The sequence below is a fragment of the Euprymna scolopes genome, chromosome 46, assembly GCF_053919585.1.
Source record: "Euprymna scolopes isolate OS-2025 chromosome 46, ASM5391958v1, whole genome shotgun sequence".
NCBI lineage: Eukaryota > Metazoa > Mollusca > Cephalopoda > Sepiida > Sepiolidae > Euprymna > Euprymna scolopes.
Genome location: NC_136527.1, coordinates 122779521 through 122794763, shown reverse-complemented (window position 1 = coordinate 122794763; position 15243 = coordinate 122779521). Strand labels below are relative to the sequence as shown.

General features: G+C 37.5%; 1 long non-coding RNA gene across 2 annotated transcripts; it reads left to right on the top strand.

The window, feature by feature from the left end:
• Positions 1–1692: 1692 nt before the first annotated feature.
• LOC145271145 (uncharacterized) lies at positions 1693–13369 on the top strand. 2 transcript variants are annotated; one of them, XR_013865708.1, is made up of 2 exons: positions 1693–8193; positions 13106–13369. It is a non-coding gene; the product is annotated as an uncharacterized LOC145271145 (long non-coding RNA). The 2 variants fall into 2 exon arrangements; XR_013865707.1 differs by having other exon boundaries at positions 7530–7975.
• The last annotated feature ends 1874 nt before the right edge of the window (positions 13370–15243 follow it).

Sequence of the window (15243 nt, the reverse complement as noted above, 5' to 3'; positions counted from 1 at the left end):
AGTTTATTGACCACCGGTGTGAAATATTAACGTCGTATTTATGTGTGCTTTCCACCTAACAGTCGAATGACGTTAAAATTGATTTACACACTCACTTGTAAAGTCGCCAATAGTAAGATGTCCAAAAATTACGAAAAACGTTTACTCATTTTATTTGTTTAAATAATATTATATGTAGACTTTCACCTAACAAATAAAAAAAATTAGAAGACGTTAATTTAGATTTAAATTAAAAATATTTGTCTGTCTGTCTGTCTGTCTATCTATCTATCTATCTAGCTGTACTGTATCTCTCCAACTACATCCTCTGTCTGTCTGTCTCTTTAACTTCGCATCGGCTCTCTGCTTGGATCCTTATTTCAGCCCACCAAACTGGATATAATTTCCGTGTTTTTATTAAATTAAACATGTTTATTCAGCTCTAAAAAACAGTGTTTACCGATATATTGGAAAATTCAAAATGGCGCCCGACTCTCTCTTTAACACGGTAAGTTCGGAAAAAGATGTAATAAATAATAAACTAGACAAAATACTTTGAGAAATTCGCTCAATATATGTTAACGTGACATAACTTGACATATATTGGGTGGTTTTTTAATAGTATTTTGTCTAGTTTATTATTTATAACACCTTTTCCCGAACTTACCGTGTTAAAGAGACAGTCGGTCGCCATTTAGAATTTTCCAATACATCGGTAAACACTGTATTCTTTTCGAGCTGAATAAACATGTTAAACTGAATAAAAACACGAAAATTATATCCAGTTTGGTAGAAAAGTAATTTATCTTGCCTTTGATAACATTTATTTGTTATATATTTGTTTATTGACAGCTTTTTCGAATCTACGTGTACAGTAATACAAACCCTATAATTATTTCATGTCATTAAACGAAAAAAAAAAAAAGAACAGATACTACACGTTTCCTTTTTTTACAGATATCATTGTCAAATAAAATGTATATTTATTTATAATTTGTTGTATTTTTAATCGTTTGCTGCAAACTTTAAATCGAGTATTAATCTTCTGTTTGAGAATATGTGTTAAATTATCGATGGTTTTATATTGTATTTTTTTTATTTATTTATAATTTTATTTCAGCATTTATTTAATATAGAATAACCACGTCGCTTATTTAATAATAAATAAAAAAATAAATAAATAAATAAATCCCAAAAAATTATTCTATAAAAAGCATTTTCATTCCAAAATACTGAAATCGCCATTAAATAACCTGGAAAAGGGTTGATATGGCGTATAAGCAAAAGCCAGACTAAGAAATCAAGGGCAGATAATCGGAAATCTTGATTGTCTCCCTTGAAGAACTTGTCTCACGGAAGTTCACGAGTGTTGTGGTCGGCGTTACGGAAATTACCGACCGTCTACTGATTTTATTTGTTTAGTTTTTTTCACCTTTGTTTGGTTGAGAGATGTTTGAGTACTCGTGCAGTTTATTGACCACCGGTGTGAAATATTAACGTCGTATTTATGTGTGCTTTCCACCTAACAGTCGAATGACGTTAAAATTGATTTACACACTCACTTGTAAAGTCGCCAATAGTAAGATGTCCAAAAATTACGAAAAACGTTTACTCATTTTATTTGTTTAAATAATATTATATGTAGACTTTCACCTAACAAATTAAAAAATTAGAAGACGTTAATTTAGATTTAAATTAAAAATATTTGTCTGTCTGTCTATCTATCTATCTAGCTGTACTGTATCTGTATCTCTCCAACTACATCCTCTGTCTGTCTGTCTCTTTAACCTCGCATCGGTCGCCATTTTGAATTGACATTGAAAAAGAAAAAAAAAAGAATCATAGCTACTGAGTTGTAGTCGACAATCGTAACATCCCAAAATTACGAAAATGCAATCATTAAAGAATTTCCTAATTTTCTGTTTATTACAACAACATTGCAAGAGTAAGATTAGTAAATGTGGATGTGTATTTTCCCCCCTAAAGTCCAACCCTATCCTCACCGTGGTAGGGGGGTGTAACGTTGTAGTTGAACAACAACTACACGGCTAAATGGGCTCTGGCAAAACAAAATCCAGGAAATGACGTCCGTCATCTGGTCGTCTTTTTATACGCTTGCATGTGGCGAGCAAAGAAGACGTGTTAAGGAAGGAGCAGGCTGAAAGGAGAACATTCCCCGAACAAAAAAAGAAAAATGGGCCTTACCCTATCCCTTTCCCTTATCCTAACCCTAACCCCTCCCGTTTGCTTCCAAGGCCCCATTTGAGCGTGTTCTCCTCCGCAGGCCTGCTTCTCCAAGTTTCCCCGACTTTGCAGGTAACTGGTTTGGAGGCTTTCTAAAGCTCTTTTATCAGTGTCGGGGTGTTGAGTCCACACTTCCAGCTCAACAAATACCTGCAGTGCAAGGTGCGCTTCTCCGAATTTCCCCGAAGAGGGAGTGACACGTGCTCGTGTTTCTACTGTGTAATGCATGCGTGCCTCCACTTGACTACGGATGACTAGAGTAATACTAAAATAGTTTGTGTGTGCTCACAAGCTGCTTGAAGGGCGCTGGTAATATTATTCCTACTATCTATCAACTATGAGCTGGGGCGGTAATGCAATGATGGACCTTCGATTAATAATATCCGATACGATAGTAGGAATGGCAGTTTTGTGAGCTTCCATAGGCTCTTCCACATTCACGCACAATCTTGTGGTATCTCTCTAGGAATCCTGTTGAGTAGAGAGAACAAGAAGTCCCTTCCCTCGTTTTGGAAGGTTGTTCACAGCAACGTTTGTTTTATATGGTGCCCTCTTTAGGGAGTTCAACACCTTGTTGTACGGAACCCGATCAAAATCCAGTTAATGAATGACGGCATGAGTTTGTTGCGTCCGTCATCTGGTCGTCTTTTTATACGCTTGCATGTGGCGAGCAGAAAAGACGTGCTCGAGCAGGCTGGAAGGAGAACACTCCCCCGAAAGAGAAAAATGGGCCTCCCTCTCTCCCGTGTGCTTCCATCAAGGCCCAAATTGTGTGTGTTCTCCTTCGCAGGCCTGGTCCTCCAACTTTCCTCGACTTTGCAGGTAACTAATCTGGAGCTTTTCTAAAGCTCTTTTCTCAGTGTCGAGGTGTTGAGTCAACTCCCAGCTCAACAAATACCTGCAGCGCAAGGTGCGCTTTTCCGAATTCCCCCGAAGAGGGAGCGACACGTGCTCGTGTTTCTACTATGTAATTCACGCGTGCCTCCACTCGACTACGGACGACTAGAGTAATACTGCTATTAGTTTGCGTGTGCTCACAAGCTGCTTGAAGGGCGCTGGTAATATTATTCCTACTATCTATCAACTACGAGCTGGGGCGGTAATGCAATGATGGACCTCCGATTAATAATATCCGATACGATAGTAGGAATGGCAGTTTTGTGAGCTTTCATAGGCTCTTCCACATTCACGCACAATCTAGTGGTATCTCTCTAGGAATCCTGTTGGGTAGAGAGAACAAAAAGTCCCTTCCCTCGTTTTGGAAGGTTGTTCACAGCAACGCTTGTTTTATATGGTGACCTCTTTAGGTAGTTCAACACCTTGCTCTCCTTGACTCTTCTCATTGTCGAGGTTCTGAGTCCGGTTCCAGGTGTACAAATAGGTGCAAGTCTGGATAGGGAATCTCCCCAAGTGGGTGAGCCAACGCTCTTTCTTATCAGGCGACACGTGCTCGTGTTACTACATAATGCATGCATGGCTCCATTCGACCAGGAACGACTAGAGTAATACTACCATTAGTTTGTGTGTTCTCACAAGCTGCCTGAAGGGCGCTGGTAATATTATTCCTACTATCTATCAACTACGAGCTGGGGCGGTAATGCAATGATGGACCTCCGATTAATAATATCCGATACGATAGTAGGAATGGCAGTTTTGTGAGTTTTCATAGGCTCTTCCACATTCACGCACAATCTTGTGGTATCTCTCTAGGAATCCTGTTGAGTAGAGAAAACACTTCCGTTTTCTGCTCCGCCTTTTATTCCGAGTAGAAACCGCCTTTTTCGGAGGATGTTCGTAGCAATGCATGTTTTATGTAGCGCTCCACTTTGGGGAGATCATCACCTACCTGCCCAAACTGTCCTTTCCTGTACGGTACCTGGTAACTAGTGGATTCCACCCTTTCCCTCCTTTTTCAGTTTGATGGCGACCACGACCAGCCAGAGGTGAGTAAAGCATCAAGCGTTTCTTCTTTTCGGTTTCAGTTTTTGTAATTGACAAGTTTAATTTTCCTCTTTTGTATTACTGCAGCTTCTAGTTAGAATCAGCATAAGTCCTCAGTTAAGTATTTCTTTCGTTGTGTTGCTAGTGATTAAAACGAATGCCTTTCTGCTTATATTTCCTTTAACCAACTTTAGCAAGTCTAACCAAAAATATTCACCCATGCTTGATCATAACCAGAATTATTTTTCTGTTACAGGTATTTTATTTTATTACTACATAATGCATGCATGGCTCCATTCGACCAGGAACGACTAGAGTAATACTACCATTAGTTTGCGTGTGCTCACAAGCTGCTTGAAGGGCGCTGGTAATATTATTCCTACTATCTATCAACTACGAGCTGGGGCGGTAATGCAATGATGGACCTCCGAGTTACAATATCCGATACGATAGTAGGAATGGCAGTTTTGTGAGCTTTCATCGCCTCTTCCTCATTCACGCACAATCTCGTGGTATCTCTCTAGGAATCGTGTTGAGCAGAGAGAACACTTCCGTTTTCTGCTCCGCCTTTTATTCCGAGTAGAAACCGCCTTTTTCGGAGGATGTTCGTAGCAATGCATGTTTTATGTAGCGCTCCACTTTGGGGAGATCATCACCTACCTGGCCAGACTGTCCTTTCCTGTACGAAACCTGGTAACGAGTGGATTCCACCCTTTTCCTCGTTTTTCAGTTTGATGGTGACCACGACTAGCCAGAGGTGAGTAAAGCATCAAGCGTTTCTTCTTTTCGATTTCAGTTTTTGTAATTGACAAGTTAAATTTTCCTCTTTTCCATTACTGCAGCTTCTAGTTAGAATCGGCACAAGTCCTCAGGTAAGTATTTCTTTCGTTGTGTTGCTAGTGATTAAAACGAATGCCTTTCTGCTTATATTTCCTTTAACCAACTTTTGCAAGTCTAACCAAAAATAATCACCCATGCTTGATCATAGCCAGAATTATTTTTCTCTTACAGGTATTTTATTTTATTACTACATAATGCATGCATGGCTCCATTCGACCAGGAACGACTAGAGTAATACTACAATTAGTGTGCGTGTGCTCACAAGGTGCTTGAAGGGCGCTGGTAATATTATTCCTACTATCTATCAACTACGAGCTGGGGCGGTAATGCAATGATGGACCTCCGATTAGTAATATCCGATACGATAGTAGGAATGGCAGTTTTGTGAGCTTTCATAGGCTCTTCCACATTCACGCACAATCTTGTGGTATCTCTCTAGGAATCCTGTTGGGTAGAGAGAACAAAAAGTCCCTTCCCTCGTTTTGGAAGGTTGTTCGCAGCAACGCTTGTTTTATATGGTGCCCTCTTTAGGGAGTTCAACACCTTGTTGTACGGAACCCGATCAAAATCCAGTTAATGACGGCATGAGTTTGTTGCGTCCGTCATCTGGTCATCTTTTTATACGCTTGCATGTGGCGAGCAGAAAAGACGTGCTCGAGCAGGCTGGAAGGAGAACACTCCCCCGAATGAGAAAAATGGGCCTCCCTCTCTCCCGTGTGCTTCCATCAAGGCCCAAATTGTGTGTGTTCTCCTTCGCAGGCCTGGTCCTCCAACTTTCCTCGACTTTGCAGGTAACTAATCTGGAGCTTTTCTAAAGCTCTTTTCTCAGTGTCGAGGTGTTGAGTCAACTCCCAGCTCAACAAATACCTGCAGCGCAAGGTGCGCTTTTCCGAATTCCCCCGAAGAGGGAGCGACACGTGCTCGTGTTTCTACTATGTAATTCACGCGTGCCTCCACTCGACTACGGACGACTAGAGTAATACTGCTATTAGTTTGCGTGTGCTCACAAGCTGCTTGAAGGGCGCTGGTAATATTATTCCTACTATCTATCAACTACGAGCTGGGGCGGTAATGCAATGATGGACCTCCGATTAATAATATCCGATACGATAGTAGGAATGGCAGTTTTGTGAGCTTACATAGGCTCTTCCACATTCACGCACAATCTAGTGGTATCTCTCTAGGAATCCTGTTGGGTAGAGAGAACAAAAAGTCCCTTCCCTCGTTTTGGAAGGTTGTTCACAGCAACGCTTGTTTTATATGGTGACCTCTTTAGGTAGTTCAACACCTTGCTCTCCTTGACTCTTCTCATTGTCGAGGTTCTGAGTCCGGTTCCAGGTGTACAAATAGGTGCAAGTCTGGATAGGGAATCTCCCCAAGTGGGTGAGCCTACGCTCTTTCTTATCAGGCGACACGTGCTCGTGTTACTACATAATGCATGCATGGCTCCATTCGACCAGGAACGACTAGAGTAATACTACCATTAGTTTGTGTGTTCTCACAAGCTGCCTGAAGGGCGCTGGTAATATTATTCCTACTATCTATCAACTACGAGCTGGGGCGGTAATGCAATGATGGACCTCCGATTAATAATATCCGATATGATAGTAGGAATGGCAGTTTTGTGAGTTTTCATAGGCTCTTCCACATTCGCGCACAATCTCGTGGTATCTCTCTAGGAATCGTGTTGAGTAGAGAGAACACTTCCGTTTTCTGCTCCGCCTTTTATTCCGAGTAGAAACCGCCTTTTTCGGAGGATGTTCGTAGCAATGCATGTTTTATGTAGCGCTCCACTTTGGGGAGATCATCACCTACCTGGCCAGACTGTCCTTTCCTGTACGGTACCTGGTAACTAGTGGATTCCACCCTTTCCCTCCTTTTTCAGTTTGATGGGGACCACGACCAGCCAGAGGTGAGTAAAGCATCAAGCGTTTCTTCTTTTCGATTTCAGTTTTTGTAATTGACAAATTTAATTTTCCTCTTTTCCATTACTGCAGCTTCTAGTTAGAATCAGCACAATCCTCAGGTAAGTATTTCATTTCATTGTGTTGCTAGTGATTAAAACGAATTCCTTTCTGCTTGTATTTCCTTTAACCAACTTTAGCAAGTCTAACCAAAAATATTCACCCATGCATGATCATAACCAAAATTATTTTTCTGTTACAGGTATTTTATTTTAATAAAAATTAACAAAATAATTAACATACACTCAGTAAAATGCAATGTACTAAAGTAACATAAATAAAACAAAAACAAAATGTAAAAATAATAATGCAAAATACAACTAGTTATTACAGGTTTCAACAGCAACAGCCATGACCCTGTCATCCCAATATTGGATGCAGTTCCAGAAAGTCATAAAGTAAGTATTGATATCTTCTTCTAATTATAATTTTTTAAAAAAAGAAAATTTCACAAAAAGTAAAATACTGTGATCTAAAGGAAAATAAACCGAAAAAAAAATGTAAAAATAATAATGCAAAATACAACTAGTTATTACAGGTTTCAACAGCAACAGCCATGACCCTGTCATCCCAATATTGGATGCAGTTCCAGAAAGTCATAAAGTAAGTATTGATATCTTCTTCTAATTATAATTTTTTAAAAAAAGAAAATTTCACAAAAAATAAAATACTGTGATCTAAAGGAAAATAAACCGAAAAAAAATGTAAAAATAATAATGCAAAATACAGCTAGTTATTACAGGTTTCAACAGCAACAGCCATGACCCTGTCATCCCAATATTGGATGCAGTTCCAGAAAGTCATAAAGTAAGTATTGATATCTTCTTCTAATTATAATTTAAAAAAAAAAAAGAAAATTTCACAAAAAATAAAATACTGTGATCTAAAGGAAAATAAACCGAAAAAAAAATGTAAAAATAATAATACAACTAGTTATTACAGGTTTCAACAGCAACAGCCATGACCCTGTCATCCCAATATTGGATGCAGTTCCAGAAAGTCATAAAGTAAGTATTGCTATTTCCTAATTATAATTTCCAAAAAAATAATTTCATAAAAATAAAATGCTATGAAATAAAGGAAAATAAATAAAACAAACAAACCAAAAAAAGAAAAAAACAATTAAAAAAAAAAGAAAAAGTTATTCAAGTTTTCAGCACCAGCAGCAGCAACACCCATGACCCCTCTCATCCCCATCTTGGAAGCAGTTCCAGAAATTCCTAAAGTAAGTAATAATATATTTTTTTTTTATAAGCAACTCCAACTTCCCATCGAATTCATAAAGGTTTCATTTATTGTATCAATGTGTCTTGGTGGTGCTGCAACCACTACACCTTGATTTATTTCTAATTTTCTAGTGATTGTTGAGACTTCAGGACTCTAAACCACCTTTTCAGCACTTGTTTTGTACCAGCTGCTGAATTTGCTTTGTTTTAGATGGGTTTCAGTTAATTTTTTAATTTACTTGATTTCTTTTTTGTCTAATGACTTTTGATGATTCCAGCTTCTAATTGGCCCTTTCTTTTCTTGTTCTCCAGTACCGTTGAACATTACTCGCTTTTTTCGCACCTGATAAATTTTGCTAATTTCTTTTTTCTCTTTTTGTTCCAGACTTTATCCTGTCTATTAACTTTTATTCTCTTTCTAGTTCTCTTGCAGCGTTGAACATTACTTGTTTTTTTTTAGTTATTTTTACTAATGAGTGTTGAGACTTGAAGATTCTAAAAGAGCATTTCTTTACAGCACCTGATGAATTTTTTCTTATAATGTCCTATTTACTTGATTTCTTTTTTGTCTAATGACTTTTGATTAGGGGTAGGCTATAGAAACAAAATTTTTCAAATAAATGCCAAAACTGGCTTATTACCTTCATTTATATGTAAATAGATGGGAACAAGTGATTTTGTTCAAAACGGGTCAAAATTGGAGGGTCGCTGGCCCCAAACGTGATTTGCCCGCGTCAACGCGTGAAAATGGCCCAAATTTCGGCCCCGAACACACTTGATCACTTATTGAAAGCCACAGGGTGCATTTTTTCGCTATAAATGCATTTGTATCATTAAATCTAACATTCCCATTGGCTATCCCACAAGTAGGGTTTTTTTTAGGGTATCTCAGAGTCCAAAATGGGTCAAATTAGCCAAAAATGGTCGGAAATCACAGATTTTCCAAAATGCACCTCCCATGGGCTCAAAGACACCTCTACATGGCAGAAACTGTTGGGAAATGCTTGAAGCAGGCACTCTCCTAACTTTTGCACTGTTAATGAGGGGTATAAGGACCTTTAAAAGGGGCTAAATATGGCCGATTTAGCCAATGAGTCAAAAAGTCCCTAAGAATCAACATAGGTTGTCAAAAAGGGGCTTAATTTGAGTTATAGATGGAAAATTACCAAATAAGGAAATGTTTTCTTTCTGTATCAATGGAATGGCATCTTTAAATAGACACGATAACATTGCATTGCATTAATTGTGAATTTGATTGAACTAAGATTATAATTACGACGATTGGACTTATCTTCTGCTTGATTCTCTTCCAACTGAGGCTGAATGTGTTCAAGCTGTGCAGCAACATCATGCTGCCAAATATGGTACCACGACACAGAAAAATCATATTGACCAGTTCTCCTTGCGATTACTACAATTGTGGCAGAAAGCCTTTGGAAGTGATGTTCGTTATGTTACAATACCTGGGATAAAACATAAACTTGATCGATGGCTAAAAATTTACGATCAAGATGTCTACAAAGCAAAGGGTTCCAGACGTGTGAATATAATTAAATGGAAACGAGAGCACCATGTCCTTCTCAATATACTTTCAAAAGATGTGAATCCTGATGAATTTGATGTACATGAACGAAGATTCTTTGCCGATCAAAAGTCTCTCTCTCTCGCAAATGGCTCATTGTGCCAGAGCATGATACCTCAAACAATTTGAACTACTCATTAAACAGATCGGGTACAATCCGTAGCACTGTCCCATGTACCGAGATCGCCAGCCAAACACATGTCACTTACAATCTGCGAACTGGTGCACGGAATTTCCAGGAGTCAATCAAAATTCCTGTGCTGCAGCCAACATTTAATGCATTATATTGATATTTTACTGTTGTATGATTTTAAAGTAATGTGAAGTGAAGCTGTGTCTTGAAATAACAAAATAATTCCTTTGCTAATTACTCATAGCTTTTATCAAGTTATTCAATATATTGGTTACAAATCTAGAAATAGCGAATCGAGGGCCATTTTCATCAATTTTGGGGTAACTATGAGAACACTATGAATTCAGACTCTTCTTGGACAGCATTTTATTGACATTCAATGTTCAATTTACAATTAATTACTTTCTGAGAAGTTGATGTAGTAAAGTTACGATGTTTCTAAAAAGTATCATTGATGAATGAACTAATGATTCATATGTTATGTACCGTAAAGCGTAATTTTGTCATTTTTGGATTGTTTTGACCCTTTTTACATCCCCCAAAGATCTCTAAATACAAATGGAAGTCTTCCAACTGTAAAAAGCCATACAGGAGTGTTTATAGGAGCCCGATGAGATATAATACCTGCATTTTGGGGATTATCCATGATTTTCATTCATTTTTGGGTAAATTTGACCCATTTTGAACCCTTAAGATACCTTGAAAAGCCCTATATAGGTGGGATAGCCAGTGAGAATGTTAGATTTAAATTTATAGAGCCATTTATGGTCAAAAATTGCACCCTGTGTGTCTTGGGAGGTGCATTTTGGAAAATCCGTGATTTCCGACCATTTTTGGCTACTTTTGGGGTAATTTTGACCCATTTTGGACTCTGAGATACCCTTAAAAAAACCGTACTTGTGAGATAGCCAATGGGAATGTTAGATTTAATGATACAAATGCATTTATAGTCAAAAAACGCATCCTGTGGCTTTCAATAAATGATTAAGTGTGTTCGGGGCCGAAATTTGGGCCATTTTCACGCGTTGACGCGGTCAAATCACGTTTGGGGCCAGCGACCCTCCAATTTTTTTGTTCTCATCTATTTACATATAATAAGCCAGTTTTGGCATTTATTTGAAAAATTTTGTTTCTATAGCCTACCCCTATTTTGATGATTCCAGCTTCTAATTGGCCCTTTCTTTTCTTGTTCTCCAGTACCGTTGAACATTACTCGCTTTTTTCGCACCTGATAAATTTCGCTAATTTCTTTTTTCTCTTTTTGTTCCAGACTTTATCCTGTCTATTAACTTTTATTCTCTTTCTAGTTCTCTTGCAGCGTTGAACATTACTTGTTTTTTTTACTTATTTTTACCATACGCACAGATTTGGTAAAGTTAGCCGAAAACAATTATATATAACATTTCTTCAGTTTGAACTCATTTTTGCCGAGAGAGATAGGTTTCCTTGTTCATGTGGATTTGTATGTAAATGCATGAACAATATGCTTTGTAATTATATACAAATATTTACATTACTATTTTTTTTTTTTTTTTTTTTATTACATTTGCACCCCAAACAAGGCACTTTGCCACTATCAGGGGGAAACATCTACTAGGGTACTATGTAGGGATTTGGGCAGGGAGGTGTTGGTTCACGTTGCACTTGAACTTATGCATGTCAGTACAGTTGGGGAAGCAGTGACCTGGAATGGAATTCCAAATTCTAGCAGTTCTGGGGAAGAAACTACTGGAGTAGAAAGATCTTTTAAATGTAGGGATCTCTACAGTGTGGGGGTGGGATTTTGCAGCTTGTCGGGTCTGTCGAGGGTGTTTACGTTGTGGGGGCACAAGTGCTTGCAGTTCATCAGAGCATTCACCATTATAATACTTGTAGAACAGGCAGAGGGATGCAACGTTTCGACGATGGGACAGAGGCTGAAGCTTAGATGCCAGTTTAGGGCCTATCAGATTTGCGACTCTCTTTTGAACCCTGTCAAGGAGTGAGAGACTAGTAGCCGATGCACCAGCCCAAATATGACAGCAATACTCCATACATGGGCGAATAGTGGCCTTGTTGGAGAGGTACAGGATACTTTCGGGTGTTAGAAGTTTTCTAGCACGGTAGAGAGAGAGCCCACCTTCCTCGCAGCGGCCCTGGCAATGGTCTCGATGTAATTGTTCCAGCTATAATTATCATTTTCATTATGGATCAGTAATATAATTTTACTACTGTTAATATATTCTAATAAATTATAATATATTAAATAACTATAAAAACTAAAACTAATAATTAAAAACAAAAAAATCATGATTAGATACTAAAACATAACTTATAAATTAGCGCTAAATTAAATTATAACTGATCAAATAATAAACACTAAACCTCGACATAAATGTAAATATCAAAATGTTAAATTGTATAAATACTGAAAGATTAAACACTAATACTAAAATAATACTTTAAAACCAAAAATATACCAAAGAATAAGTGATAAGCTGTTCTAAAAATAAACTTATTACTAGTAAAAATATCTTGCTGATCCATATAAGAAAATTATAATAATAATGGCATATTAAAAATTAGCAATTATTAGAATAACGATTGCGCTCAAATTCGAGTTTGCCCTTTACACGCCTTTGCAGTAATATTTATGCCCCAAAACTGAAAAATGTGGCTGATTACTTGGACCTGAAAGTTCTAAACTAGCATAATTGTCTGGCATCTCAGTACTTTGTACAAAACTAGCATTTTAGCCGTGGGAGTTTGGGGGTTTTGTGTTGAGCCAAACAAGGAAAAACGCGTGGTAGCAGGGAGGAAGGCTAGAACCCGTTACGTGTTTGCGTGTATGACCACTGGCAGTGACGTAGGTTTAAATTAAAGCTAGAGAAAAGAAAGCACGGCATGACTTACAAATACATCGTGGATTAAAGCAACCCCCTAGCTATTTGTCGCGTGAAGTAATAATTACACTTATATATATTTTTCCTTTATTTTTAACTTTGACACATTAACCATTATTGATTAAGGGTCATATGAATTTATTACGTTAGATCCATGGCCAAGGAAACTATATCTAACATTTCAATGGTTTATACTATAAGTTGTACACTTTCACTTTTATAGATATATCCATTTCAAAATTACTCGAACTTGTAACGACATGATTCCATTTCCGTTGGATTAAAACTTGTCTCTTTTTTCTTTTTTTTTTTAGCAACCAGCTGAAACTTCTCCCAGAAGAAGACCACTCCCATCCAAAATTTCTACAAGAACAGGATAGCCGCCACCACTTCAGGGTCCTGGATATGACCTTAAACTGTATCCGATGGTAAAGCTCCATAAGCGGGCTTGGGGAGTGTGGAGCCACCCTTTAATTACCATTGCTCCCAGGTCCACTCTGACCCGGAGTGGTAGTACCTGTTAGGGTCCCCACTGTGGGTTACATATTTTTCTTCTAATAAACCTTTTAAAACTATAAGTCTATTTTCTGTGTTATCTATTTGTTATACATCATGTTTATTGATATCTGGTAAACGATTTATAAGCCCCGAATTTAATTGTGATATTCGTTTTCAGCATACTCGAAAACATTAAAAAAATCGACATAGAATTACATATCAAATATAAAAAAAAAAAAGCTAACCCTGACCCCCAACCCTAATCCATCCTAGAGACAATTTGATCAAAGAGGAGCAGCATGAATATCAGCAATAATGTATGCAAAAAAAAAAAAAATTACTTAATATTGGTTTGAACTATAAAGAACTCTGCACTTGGTGAGTTTTGGTCATTTTTGGATATATTACTATTTTCGGCATGACAATTAAATACTTAATATTGGTTTTGTCTTTAAACGACACTTAAAGTCAAACAGCATTTTTGAAGTAGTTTTTAACAAACATACAAATTACTTTGAACTATAAAGAACTCTGCACTTGTAGAGTTTTCGTAATTTTTGGATATATTACTATTACCCGAACGATTTTAAAATGACAGTCCGAATGTTAACGAAGCACACACACACACACACACACACGTAAACTCAGTGAAAATGTCTACTGTCGATAAGCTAGTTGTAAATTAGATTACTGGCTCTTATGAGTTTTAGTCTAACCACCCTTTACAACTGTGATACAGTAGAACAGTCCGTCTCTGGACAATTAGCAGTGTATCGCATAACTCAATGACAGTGTCAAATGTCGACTAGCTAGTTGTAAGTTAGGTTACTGGCTCTGATGAGTTACACTCTAACCACCCTTAATAAAAGGAACAAAAATAAAAATTGTCTCCGTCGTGAAGGATCTCTCCTCCAATGAAAGAAAGGAATTGAAGTGTAGCTCTGAAGAACAGATACTACACTTTGATCACGAAGGCCAAGTACGAATTCACACCAAAGAGAGTTGCAGTATTTTTTTTTTCATCGTGGTCACAAAGTCCGTGTTCAATTTAGTACAACGTTATAATTGAAAACTGCACCCCATGTGAAAAGTTATAAAAATAAAATTTTCTTTCAATTTTTTTTCTTTTAATAATCTGAAATTTAAGTCTATCCTAACCGTAATCTCTGAATGTATATACCATGCACTGGATAAAGCAGAGGAGACTAGGGCAGTAGCCCTAGATATATCTAAGGCATTTGACAGGGTATGGCATGATGGTCTTCTCAGGAAAATCAGATCCTATAGTATTACTGGATCAATACTTAACATATTTAAACCCTTCTTAAATAACAGAAGAATCCAAGTTATCCTCAGTGATTGTACATCAAAACAATCTATATATCTATAAAAGTGAACGTGTCTGTCTGTCTGTCTGTGTACATTTCCCTACGCAATAACTCTGTCAATTTTTAGTCTATAGACTCGAAATTTGAAATACCGGGTACTGAGATTTGGGAAAATCGATGTGACGGGTGTCAGCCAGAAATTTGGCTGTTAAGGGGTCAAATTTCAACGATTTGACCTTTAAGAACTCTACCAAACTCCTCCGACAATTTTGGGTCTAGACACTTGAAATTTTAGATATAGGTTCCTTGAACCTGGATCTAACTTAATAAAGTGATTTGAGCCCGAAACTATAAATTTTAAGGGGTCATAATAGGGGTCAAATTAAAAAAAAATTTACTCTTTTTTTTTTTTTGCTCAGCATACACCTCCAAACACCCGGGCAACGCCGGGCTGAAATGCTAGTAGGATATAAATATAAATGCAAGTGTAACTCATGGATCGATCCCTGGATCTTTATTATTCCTGATATTCATAAATAACCTCCCTTTATAAAATTGTCTCTGAGACGGGTATATTTGCTGACAACACCACGCTCTATAAGACAGAAGGGGAAAATGGTAACGAA